Source organism: Acipenser ruthenus, chromosome 2, assembly GCF_902713425.1.
Source record: "Acipenser ruthenus chromosome 2, fAciRut3.2 maternal haplotype, whole genome shotgun sequence".
NCBI lineage: Eukaryota > Metazoa > Chordata > Actinopteri > Acipenseriformes > Acipenseridae > Acipenser > Acipenser ruthenus.
Window position 1 is genome coordinate 70,493,831 of NC_081190.1, and position 13,668 is coordinate 70,507,498.

The following is a 13,668-nucleotide window of genomic DNA, read 5'->3' on the forward strand; positions in this document are numbered from 1 at the left end:
ATTCAGGGCCTTATAAGTTAACAGCAAAATCACCATTGAAAAAAGTACATTACAATAATCAATTCTAGATGAAACAAAGACATGTATTATTCTCTCGGCATCAGATACAGAAATAATTAGAACATAAGAAAGTTGTTTGTTTGGTTGTTAGTAGCTTATTGATCCCAGAATCTCATCAAGCAGCTTCTTGAAGGATCCCAGGGTGTCAGCTTCAACAACATTACTGGGGAGTTGTCTAAGTTTGGCTATATTTCTCAAATGGTAAAAATATACTTTAGTAACTTCCCTAGTATGAGTCTAAAATGATAGATCAGACTCAAAGATTACCCTCAAACTCTTAATTTCGAGTTTAAATTTTGATGAGAGACTGCAAGGGTCGTGCTCATGTAATCCTACATTTCCTTTTAGTTGGTTCTGTGAGCCCACTAGCATAACCTGTTTTATCTCAATTCAACATTAGGAGATTCTGTGACATCCAATGCTTGACGTCTGTAAGGCAAGTAGCTAATAACACCCAGGCAGAAGAATGTCCTTGCTTTAGGGACAGATAATAGCTGGTTATCATCAGCATAGCTGTATACAACTGTAAGTTGCCCTGGGTAAGGGTGTCTGCTAAAAAATATATATAAAAAAAAAATAATAGTAATAGCAATGGCTAATCCCTGGGCCTGTGGTTATTATAGCACAACCAACACCCTTATTGCTTTCCCGACCTGGCGCCTGACAAAAGAAAGTTTACTATTCCCACTATACTAGGTGGAGTTTTCTGATCTTTTTGAGTACCCAAAATACATTTCTCAATATAATATTAGGCTGTTTTTTCTCTGTGGGTATTTGATATTGTACACAAAATACAAGGAAAAAAGAAGCCCAAATCTCTGGGTGAGGGCCTCAGGTTATTATTATTTGTTTATTTAGCAGACACCTTTATCCAAGGCTTACAGAGACTAGGGAGTGTGAACTATGCATCAGCTGCAGAGTCACTTACAATTATGTCTCACCCGAAAGACGGAGCACAAGGAGGTTAAGTGGCTTGCTCAAGGTCACACAATGAGTCAGTTTGCTGAGGTGGGATTTGAACCGTGGACTTCCTGGTTACGAACCCTTTTCTTTAACCACTGGACCACACAGCCTCCTCAGCAAGTAGATGTTGTCCATTCATTCTCAGACCAATTTTTTGTATCAAGATGGAAGGGGTTTCCCCGGATAATGACAGGTGTGGGAGTTGTAGGGTCCTTAAAAAAAAAAAAAAAAAAAAAAAAACAGAAAAATAAATCACTTAGACTGTATTTTAAAAATAAAAGCAATTGGCATGCTGACGCAGCATCTTACGTTATATTGTGATCATCTTTATTTGCATATTCACATTCCCTTAATTCTTCAATTTCAACACCATCCCTCTCCCCTGATGTAATAATTCATAGCTGTTAGTTTTTAATACTTTTCATGTATTGTATTTGATGCCATGGGCTAGAAGAATTGGAGGTAATTCTATTTATAAATTCACTGTTTGGCAACAGCAGTTTAAAAAATATATATATATATATATTTTCCGAATGTTTTCGTTAGAGACAAAAATCCAAAGTTTAATACAGGCGATTTATTTATTTATTTATTTATTTATTTATTTATTTATTTATTAATCATTTTCAGCATCTTTAAACAGCTTGTTCAGTGGTAACCACGCACTGGATACTGAAGTAAACTGCAGCTACATTCCAGCATGAATGAGACACGGACAGTGCGCCACGTTCAACCTTGACCTCTGTACACCAGAAGCAGTTTAAAGTAGATTTATGTACATTTAAAGCAACATTGTCTTTGTTCATGATTATATATGATAAGTGTATTAGTTTGGTTCTCAAACAAACAAACCAAAAAATCCTTGCATGTTTTTTGCCCCGCCCCAAGTGTAAAACCAAATATTCTCTGACAGCATATAGACAGTACGTGTTTTCCGCAGCAAACAGATTCTTACGGTCTCTGTTCATGATGAGAAAGAGTTCAACTGAGTGCATTGTTTCGATATGTTTGATTGGTCTCGCAGCAGTATGGGTAAAAATAGACTGAATGGCCTTGCCCTGCTAATATGTCCGGACATGTCACAGGAGGAAGTGTTACAGCGTTTCAATAGATCAGGCCATAGGAGGATTAGCAAACCCTGATTTAAAGTAAAGTCTTCTAAATCAGTTTTTAATTGTGGCATCATACAGTCTCAGCAGTCCGATCAGTCTTAGCATTAGTATCAGCAATCTTACCAGTCCCAGCAGTGTCAGCACCGGTCTTACCAGTTTCAGCACCAGTCTTACCAGTCCCAGCAGTAGCAGCACCAGTCCCAGCAGTGGCAGCACCAGTCTTACCAGTCCCAGCAGTGGCAGCACCAGTCTTACCAGTCCCAGCAACACCAGTCTTACCAGTTTCAGCAGTAGCAGCACCAGTCTTACCAGTCCCAGCAGTAGCAGAACCACTTACCAGTCCCAGCAGCACCAGTCTTACCAGTTCCAGCAGTAGCAGCACCAGTCTTACCAGTTCCAGCAGTAGCAGCACCAGTCCTGCCAGTCCCAGCAGTGTCAACATCAGTTCCAGAAGTAGCAGCACCAGTCTTACCAGTTCCAGAAGTAGCAGCACCAGTCTTACCAGTTCCAGTTGTAGCATCAGTGTCATCAGTGTCAGCATTAACTTCAATAGCAGTGAACCAAACGCATGTCTCTCAATGAAGGTATAAACCCATCTACGTGTCCATATCTATAACTTCTATTCTTCTTGTCCTTTTAATATCACATATTTCTAACAGTGTGAATAGGGTAATTTTAGGAATTTGTTGTATCGCTTTGCAGTTTGCATTAATAGTCTCCAGGCTTTAAAATATGATAAATTTCACCTTCGTAACATGAACAGGATATGCACAGGGTTTTGTTTGTTTTTTTAGACAAAAATTTGATTTTTGCCTCAGTAAAAATCTATTCCTAGCTAAGCCCCTGGTAACATTATTATTATTATTATTTATTTCTTAGCAGACACCCTTATCCAGGGCGACTTACAATTGTTACAAGATATCACATTATACATTATTTCACATTATACAGATATCACATTATTTTTACATACAATTACCCATTTATACCATTGGGTTTTTACTGGAGCAATCTAGGTAAAGTACCTTGCTCAAGGGTACAACAGCAGTGTCCCCCACTGGGGATTGAACCCACAACTCTCTGGTCAAGAGTCCAGAGCCCTAACCACTACTCCACACTGCTGCCCCAACAGTGTGAATAGGGTAATTTTAGGAATTTGTTGTATCGCTTTGCAGTTTGCATTAATAGTCTCCAGGCTTTAAAATATGATAAATTTCACCTTCGTAACATGAACAGGATATGCACAGGGTTTTGTTTGTTTTTTTAGACAAAAATTTGATTTTTGCCTCAGTAAAAATCTATTCCTAGCTAAGCCCCTGGTAACATTAAACTGGTAAGATGGACCATGTCTAGGCAAAATGATCACATGCTTGACATGATAAAACAAGCCCCACCTTACCCAGACTTAGAGCCAAAGGATTGTATGAACATGTGCCCATACTCACCTTGCCCAGTCAAGCAAAAGGATCAGCTGTTTAATATCATACAGCATAATGCATCTTGACCAAACAACATGGTCAATAAAGTCTGCTATGTGAGACAATTAATATATATATATATATATATATATATATATATATATATATATGTGTGTCTCTACAGCAGTTGAATTGACAGTAGAAAGTTATGTAAAATAGTTTTTGAAAGAATCTTTTTTTCATAAAAGAATATTTATCTGTTAGTTAAAAGGACGGCTTGAAATTGTGTTTAGTTTTTCCTGAAGCTTTCAGTACTCCCGAAAACATTTGTGGATCACTCACTTTTTTCCTTTGCACTTTAAGATATATGCTGTTTGTTGGCAACTGAAACTGCCCCTCCTCTAAAGTGATCAGATTGATTAGAGGTACAGTACTTGTGTCTCCCAATACCAATGCATCAAATTAACTAATTTTTTTCTATCATGTAATTGAAAAACCCTGTTAGAAATAATATGTAGTGCCTCTTTTTCTTATTAAATCTGTTTGTGTGATTACGTCTTTGTCTACATGCCTGGTGACATACGAACAGAAAAATAGCTAAGCTTTTCTCGGCAAACAAATGTTTATGTTTATAATGTTGTGTGCGAGCAGGAAGGCGTGGCCACTGGACTGTGTGTGTGCGCTTTGTGATTTGTGATTTGGTGTTTAATGTTATGTTAATGTTCTGTTGTTAGGCACACTGGACCTGCAAGGCGGTGTAGCCTACATCCTAGCCCGCGAAAGAACGCTTACACAACTGTTCAAGTGATGCGCACCATTTCAGACGCTGTCATATATTGACACCGTAAACTACAATACTTAATGCTTTGTCACACAATTACCAGGAATTATTATTCAGTACTGTATTTTAACGTTGTTTTTTTTTTTTACAGTAGTACTAAAATAAAATTGTTTTCAGTTTGCATGAGTGACAAATTATATTAAACACCATGGTTTTAAAAGAACGTCGTTAAAAAAAGTCTCATTTAGTCAAGAGAAAAAGATACAGTAATTTGTGTTTTATTATTTTCGTACCAGAACCGCCCGAGAAATCGTAGCAGTGAAGCAAATCTTATATTTACCTCATACTTAATACTCATGTATCCTAGAAATCGTCATTAAACAATAGACTTAATGAAACATTTTACGTCAGAAAGTTCCCAGAAGTATCATAAGTATTACCTTTTTCCTCTCTCAGTTCAGGCCAATTGATTATCGTCATCAGGTTTAGTAAAAAAAAAATATAAAAAAAATTACCTCAGAAATTCTATCATTGACCCGCATCATTAACAAAAGCAAAATAACCTTTTTTTATTTTACTCGTGGATGTTGTACAGCTGTCTATACGTCTTTAGTTTATATTTTAAGTTTATAGTTTATATAATAAAGATAATTAGCGTTATTAAAAGGTTTTACTCGCCTCTCAGTGAAGAAAGCTCTCCCGCCTGTGAAGAAACGTTGAACACCTGCCTCGCGCTGTGGGTTGCGATGGCAGCTGATTGGTTGAGAGGGCAACCGCTGTTGCTGGGGCATTTCTTCGTGGACCGCGCTTTTTCTACATTTAGTAGTTAAAACATTTCAAACAGCCTTTTGCCAGCGATAGCATAATGTATTTATTTATTTATGTTGTATTGTGTTGTGCAGGGGCATCTTGCCCTGAGGTTTTATTATTGTGTTGAACGTCGTATGGGTTTCACCTACATATTTTATCCAATTAAAGGTTCTGTTCAAGATGGATACAAATGGAAATAAACTACAATACACATGTTATACATACATATACTATTATAAATTCTAGTTAAATATTTGGCAAAATATTATCTGCTCTTTGATTTCCTCTCAATACCGTGTACAAAATTATAACCATTTATGGTGTTTACCTTTTTATGACAGACTTTTTCTCTCATCATGTATTGTGTATTAAAAATTGCGATTTGCACATCAAAATTGTAGAGCACAATTTACAATGTATTGATATAAAGAGTTCTAAGATGAACCCTTTGCAATATTATATTAGACAGAGCAACCAGAGGTTCCCAAACGAACCCTTACTGAGAAAAAAACTTGCAATAGAACCCTAAGGTTCCCTGAGGAACCCTCAAAGAACCCTTACTTTTTAGAGTGTAGTTTTGAATGTTATTTCCGAATCTCTCCTTTAACATGTCTGAAGGGGACACTGTATTACTTAAAACGTGAATTAACGTTTTAAAACGTGTTAACAGTGAGCAGTTACTTTGGGATTACACAGCAGGTTCAGACGCATTGATTGGACTAATGTATCCGCAGGCGACCTAAGACTCAGCGTTTCAACGGTGTCAGTGGTGCTCAACAGAAAAGAATGCATACAGAAAAATATTGTATACTGGCCATGGGCTTTGGTTTTGCTCAGAGCCGTAACTAAGCATTTAGCTACCGGGCATTGGCGACTCATGGCTTGAAAAACTGGTGGGGCACAGCCCCCCCCCCCCCCCCCCCCCAAAAAAAAACGTGCTCAAACCCGATGCCCGATTTTAACCATTTTTATGTAAACATTAAGATAGCTTTCTAACATTACCAGATATTTAATCACAAACAGTTCTACGCCAGATTGTCTCAATCAAGAGAGCTGCAAACAACACTTTACAGGCAAGAGTCTCTTATCGACAGACAGCTACACCTGCACTAACCTGAGCGTTTGAAATGGAAGTATCGTCACACTCTTGTGCTGTTCGTAACATTCTGAACTACAGAAGAGTCAGGTTCGGTTTCTGTTGATGTCTCTGGCGTTGGAGATTTAGCTTTTTTGTTGTAGAAAACCTCCAAACGTAGCTGTCTTTTTGCCATTTTAACAGGGCTCGAATTCACTCCGTTTTAGCACATATTTTCGCTGACTGAAAAAGTGAAAGTCTCACACGAGAACAAATATAACGGTGAAGGGTCTTAGACACTATTTGTTATGTTATTATGTTTTGAAAGTTTGAAATAAACTGCGCATTTTTAAATAATAAACCCTGGCAACAGTGGCGTAGCCAGGATTTTTTTTCGGGAGAGGGTGGCAATGGTAACTTTTTTTAAGGTGAATAGTCACAGTGGTGAAATTGGCAACCTGATTTCTTATTAGTGCATTGACGTTTTATTTTCGAAAAATAAACAACATTAAAAAAAAAAAAAAAAAAAAAATCCAATAACCAAATACACTGTTGTGCAAAATAGTTAAAAAGAGAGATTCAGTTCAGAACACTTCCGTTTAAAAACAAAAAAGGAAATACGAAGCAAAGGACTTGAACTTTTAACATGCGCATCAGATTTCAATTTCACATTATGATAATAAATAACTATATATAATTTCATTCGTACTTATGGTTGTTAATTTCACATTTGGTGTTCAAAGCAAAGCAAACCATTTTATTTAATTTCACAAATCCTGACTAATGTAATTACTCTTTGACTGACGCAGGAGTGCCGGTGGTACCTAATCTTCTGGAGGTTCGGGGGAGGAGGGACTTGTGCACACAGTTGCATTAACTACATTGTATAACTACAGCGCCTTTAAAAACAAAAAAAAATGTACAAACAGCTGATCCAACAAAAAACTTGGGTTGATTGACAGCAAATCCAACCACTCTTTTTTTTTTTTGGTATCACAATGCACTGACATTCGCTAGTTGAGCTGACGGACACGCTGTAGCCTAAACAAATAATCAGAATGAAAACAAGTAGGTAACCGAACTCAGGAATTGAAACAGTTTTGCCGGTTTTCTCTCAGCAGCGTCCAGAACTGTTTTCATTCTGATTTATTTCTTTAGTTATTCAATTAATAACAGGTTGTACATTTACCACTCCATCTCCAAGACCTGGATGGACTTGGTTACCGTCCCTTGATGAAGCTGGCTGCACAATCCGTGAAAAATGATAATCTTATTAGTACTAGGCTGGCTGCTGGAGAGGTCAGCTGGCAATAAGATATGTCATGAGGCGAGTGCATTCTATGTAAATACATAGGCTACTCATTACATAGTAGATGTCCTCTACCACATCTATGTGTGTAGTAGCTAGGCTACATAGCATATACAGTAATCATAGCCTATATGTTTCATGCATCTGTGTTTGGGGTTGAGCAAGTACAGCTTGCTTATGTATTCTCATTGGTTGATAGCAACGCGGTAAATAAAAAGTTCTTTCCGTGAGCGAAAAGAAAAATCAGCGCCGCCCATGCCACGTCTGCCCCGCTATAATGGGAAGCGAAAAATATAACAATATTGCAATTTCTTACACATGTTTCAGTGTGAACGATCCTAACACAGTGGCTAAGCCACTGCCTGGCAGAAATCTTGGGGGGGTGGGGGCACGTGACCAGGCGTGCCTCCCTATGCGTCGCCACTGCATGAATTAGATCATGTATTAAAATGCAAATGCAACAACGCTGCTACCCAGCAATAAAGTGGAGATACACATTCAAAAACACGGTACAACTGTCATAATAAATACAATACCACGGTATAAAATTACAAATACCCACACCACACACACCATGTCCGTGCAGGGGAGGGAACACACACAGAGAGAGCGAGAGAGAAACCAGCATCGCAATATAGCCTATTCTGTGCACTTCTTAAACTCCAATCGACTAACAAATAGTATCAGGTGCAAATAGGCTAAAAACACTCGGGCCGTATTATCAGCCCAATACTTATTGTCGGGATGTTCCATTTACTGGTCCGTTTTCGTCTCTCTCACTCATCGTTCCCCACGCCAAACACTACGTTCCCACTCCTGCACAGACATACAAACCCCAGGATGGCCATCCGGTTTCTTCTTCTTCTTCTTCTGGTTAATATATAGGGCACATTCCATCTATTATTTTAGATGATTAGCGCCCTCTATCTGTAGTCCTTTGTCTGTCTTTGTTTTACTTTATTTTTCTGTCATCTTCATTTATTATAACTTCCCTTCTTTTCCTGTTTCCTTTATATATTTCGTCAGTATCCTCTCTATTCGGTCTCCCTTCCTCTTTCCCTTTTCCCAGCAGGTTCTTTATATTGACTTCATATACCTCCATTTCTCTCAGCCTCCTCTCCATTTTCCTTCTCTGCTCCTCATATTTCTCACACATTAATAAATAATGTTCTACTGTTTCAGCTACGTTACATTTTTCACACTTTCCATCTTCATGTTTCCCCAGTCTTAAAAGATGTTCATTTAAAGAACTATGCCCAATCCTTAACCTATCCAACGCTCTTTCCTCTTTCCTTCCCAACTCTTTGTTCACCCAACTGTTATTCACCTCTTTCTGGATATTGTGATAAAACCTTCCTTTTATGCTTTCATCCCATCTCTTCTGCCATTCTTACTATCATTTTTTTTCACATAGCCTCCCATTTCCTGCGATCCCAGAGGAATCACCACATCAATTTCCTCTCTTTTTAACCCATTTTTTGCTGCCAGATCTACCATCTCGTTGCCCAGAATGCCAGAGTGACCAGGAATCCAAACTAAAATCACTTCGATCCCCATTATTGTACATTCCTTATATGGTTGCATTATTTCAAACATGATATCTCTTCTATCATTAAACTCCCCTTTTAATGCAATAAGAACACTCAATGAATCTTAAAATATGACCACTTTTTTAGGCTTTATTTCAGCTATTTTAACTATTGCAAATAGTATAGCTACCATTTCTGCAACAAATACCGATAAATGGTCAGATATCCTCACTATTTTACAGATATCTAATTCTGGGATATAATATGCCATCGCCACTCTTCCTGTTTTTGGCTCCTTGGATCCATCAGTATATATTCATAGTGCCTCCATACTTTTCTCCCATCTGGTTTCTGAACACATGTGCTATTTATATTCAGGTGCGTAAATTGATCAATAATTCAATTACTAGGTGCTCAACAGGGAAGCGGGTGGTTAAGCCAACAGAATGTGATACAAATCAATTATCAAAAAGTGTCAGACAACACAAAGTGTGCACTAATCAAAACATAAAATAATTTTATAAAAATAATAACATACAAGTGTAAAATAAATTTGAACAGGGCATTCTTGACCCTGTTACAGGCATGAATATTATCATTAAAGTGTATATGAATATGTGGACATAATAACACTGTCAAGTTAAAAATAAACTGAATAAGATATGGTTTATTCTTACATAAACATCTTTATACTGTATGTGATATATGATAGTTAAAGAATGAAAGCAAACGTTTAATGATATGTGGCTGTGTTTGCTACTGTTTCTACTCTGCCTTTTAAAATGGTGCTTTAAGATTTTAAATCTTAAATCTTCTCCATATCTCTTATTAGCACTAGCAATATTATACAGCCTTTTGTTGTATGCTTACCAAAGTTTCACACACCTGTGCAGATACATTTCTCAGTGTCTCTGTGCTAATGTGTGCGGCAGTTAAGTCCAGTTCATAGATGGTACCACTCACCAGGTTTAAAAAAGACTTTACCACACTCAAGTCCATGGGTGAAAGGGGGTTGTCACTGATGTTGACATACAGTTCCTTTGGCCACACATTTGTTGCCAGCGCGTTGTTCTGCTGCTCAAACAGAAAATGAAGGTGATTTAAAACACAAGCTCCGTTCTCAGTGCTTTCTTATTTCCCCCAACAACTGTGGTATATAAGATTCAGATGTACTAGTTCCACTCAAAAGAATGTGCCTGAAAAGCAGCTTTTGATTTTTATCAGAAAGCAGCCCTGAGAGAAACATATGGAAAAGATCCAGGTATCCCACGCTGGCCCTGTGTTTGAGGTGAACCTCAGAATCCCTTATCATGTGAGGGTCTTTCTACCAACACATAATAAAGAGCCGCAAAGAACTCCTGTACAGTAAAGTGTGTGAATGAGTAAACATCCGCTGTAGAGCATGCAGGGCAGCAGTGTGGAGTAGTGGTTAGGGCTCTGGACTCTTGACCGGAGGGTTGTGGGTTCAATCCCCAGTGGGGGACACTGCTGTTGTACCCTTGAGCAAGGTACTTTACCTAGATTGCTCCAGTAAAAAAACCCAACTGTATAAATGGGTAATTGTATGTAAAATAATGTGATATCTGTATAATGTGAAATAATGTATAAAGTGATATCTTGTTACAATTGTAAGTCGCCCTGGATAAGGGCGTCTGCTAAGAAATAAATAATAATAATAATAGAGCATGGCTGCTGGATGGTAGTTTTGTCAAGGAAGGTACTGACAGCATTACTGGTTACTATTTTATCCAGATCCACATTGATAGTCTCAAGCTGCAGTAGTTTGGTGTAGGCTAGCCTCCCTAGCCTAACCACGTTCTCTGTCAGTTTGTGAATGCTTCCTGAGTTGCCGGAGGCAGAATCACTTCTGCTGTGAGGGTGTGACTTTAGTAAAGCTGTTAGATATTGGGTGTAAATGTCAGTCATAGTCTTTGGTTGGCCAGTGCTCACTCCTCCTCCATTTTTACGAAGGATCAAATTTTTCAAGTTTGTTGGCTTATTTACCAAGTTTGTTATATACAGCACAGTACAGAGTATAGGATATGGTACTGTTCTAGTATCAGCTTGTATTCAGGCCCCTATATTTATTAGGCTTTTATTCCTGACGGACTCATTCGACTACAAAATAAAATAATTCATGTTATCCAAATTTTTTAGTTTTTTATTTTGTAGAATTAAGAGGCTGTGTGACAGGATGACTGGTGGTCTGACGTCAGGCAGAAGCAGGAAGGGAAAATAAACTGACACCAGAGAGTACTGCAGGTAAAAGAAAGAATCGGCTGGCCGCCGTTTTTATTAAGCCAAACAACAAAAATAAATAAAATATTTAAACAAAAAGACTTTGCTCACAGAGCAAAATAAAAGGGTTAACAAAACAAATCTCAAACACAAAAATAACGCAATCAGGCTGGGCAATAGCCTTCACTGATCCTTTGTCTTTTAAATCAAGTTTCTCTCTGCTCGCTCTCTCCTCTCTCACACCCACCCCGAGCTGGAGAGCCTCAGGCCTTTTATATTCAGGTGACCATCTCCCGATTAGCAACAAAATTAATCACTTAATTAATTCGGGAGATGGCCACCTTCTGCACGAGTTTACTAATTACCATGTGGATGGGGCTTCCCATCCACACTACTAAATAATAAACAAACGGCTACGCCGTCATTTAAAATACAAAACAACCGGCGCTTCGCCGTCATAAATATAATACAATAAAAATAAATAAACAATACAAAATAAACACGGGCGGAGGGGGACCCCGCTCTAAAATAAAATAAACAAAACAATCTACAGGGCACCTCGCCCTGTTACAGGCTGTTAACATATTGCATAGAGAAGCACTCATATGATTTTATCAGATTTATATTTCTCTGTTTCTTTTTTTCTGCAAGTTTGAGTCTTTTTTTCTGACTTTTGGCAAACACTTTTTTTTGCCTGAAGGAAGGATACATTGTAGGCCAGGATATGCCTGCTTCAAGGTACTGTGACAATATGTAGGCTCATGTGAAACCAAGATGACCACTCAGTACAAAAGGGTGTATTCTTCAATTATTTGTCTTTTGCTTTTTCTGCATTTGGTTCAGTTCCTTTTAATTAACCAGATAAAAACATGTGACCTTGCTCCAATGTAGAGTATGTAAAGCAGATTACTAATTGTATTTTGTGCTGCTACCCCTGACACTTGTTTCCTGACAGTAAATGACAACTTGTTATTATTGATGGTTGTGTTTTTGGTAGTCGTCTAAAACTAAAAAGGATCTGTGTCACTGCTATCAAGATCTCAGCTGTGGGAGAAACACTGGTATGGTTTTATTTAAAAACCTAAATACAGAATGGTATTAAATTGACTTTGTATGTCTTGGATTAGTTACATCTATTCATATTGACTGCATTGTCAAATCTTTGCATTTAAACTGTGCTGTCTTTCTTCAGGCATCCATCTACAGACACCAGGAGCTCTTAAAATAAACAAATCCCCTGGGCCGGATGAGATCCTCCCAATAGTACTCAAAGAAATGAAAGAAATTATTTACAAACCGCTAACCAAGATCATGCAACAGTCTCTTGACACGGGTTGTACCGACAGGCTGGAAAATTGCAAACGTAATACCGATCCACAAAAAGGGAGACAAAACCGAACCAGGTAACTACAGACCAATAAGCCTGACTTCTATTATATGTAAACTTATGGAAACTATAATAAGATCTAAAATGGAAAATTACCTATATGGTAACAATATCCTGGGAGACAGTCGGCACGGTTTTAGGAAAGGGAGATCGTGTCTAACTAACCTGCTTGACTTTTTTGAGGATGCAACATTGTCAATGGATAATTGCAAAGCATACAACGTGGTTTATTTAGATTTCCAGAAAGCTTTTGACAAAGTCCAGCATAAAAGATTAATTCTCAAACTGAACGCAGTAGGGATTCAAGGAAATGCATGCACATGGATTAGGGAGTGGTTAACATGTAGAAAACAGAAAGTACTGATTAGAGGAGAAATCTCAAAATGGAGCGAGGTAACCAGTGGTGTACCACAGGGATCAGTATTAGGTCATTTGCTATTCCTAATCTACATTAATGGTTTAGATTCTGGTATAGTAAGCAAACTTGTTAAATTTGCAGACGACACAAAAATAGGAGGAGTGGCAAACACTGTTGCAGAAGCAAAGGTCATTCAAAATGATCTAGACAGCATTCAGAACTGGGCAGACACATGACAAATGATATTTAATAGAGAAAAGTGTAAAGTATTGCACGCAGGCAATAAAAATGTGCATTATAAATATCATATGGGAGATACTGAAATTGAAGAAGGGAACTATGAAAAAGACCTAGGAGTTTATGTTGACTCAGAAATGTCTTCATCTAGACAATGTGGGGAAGCTATAAAAAAGGCCAACAGGATGCTCGGATATATTGTGAGAAGTGTCGAATTTAAATCAAGGGAAGTAATGTTAAAACTTTACAATACATTAGCAAGACCTCACTTAGAATAGTGTGTTCAGATCTGGTCACCTCATTACAAAAAGGATATTGCTGCTCTAGAAAGAGTGCAAAGAAGAGCAACCAGAATTATCCCGGGTTTAAAAGGCATGTCGTATGCAGACAG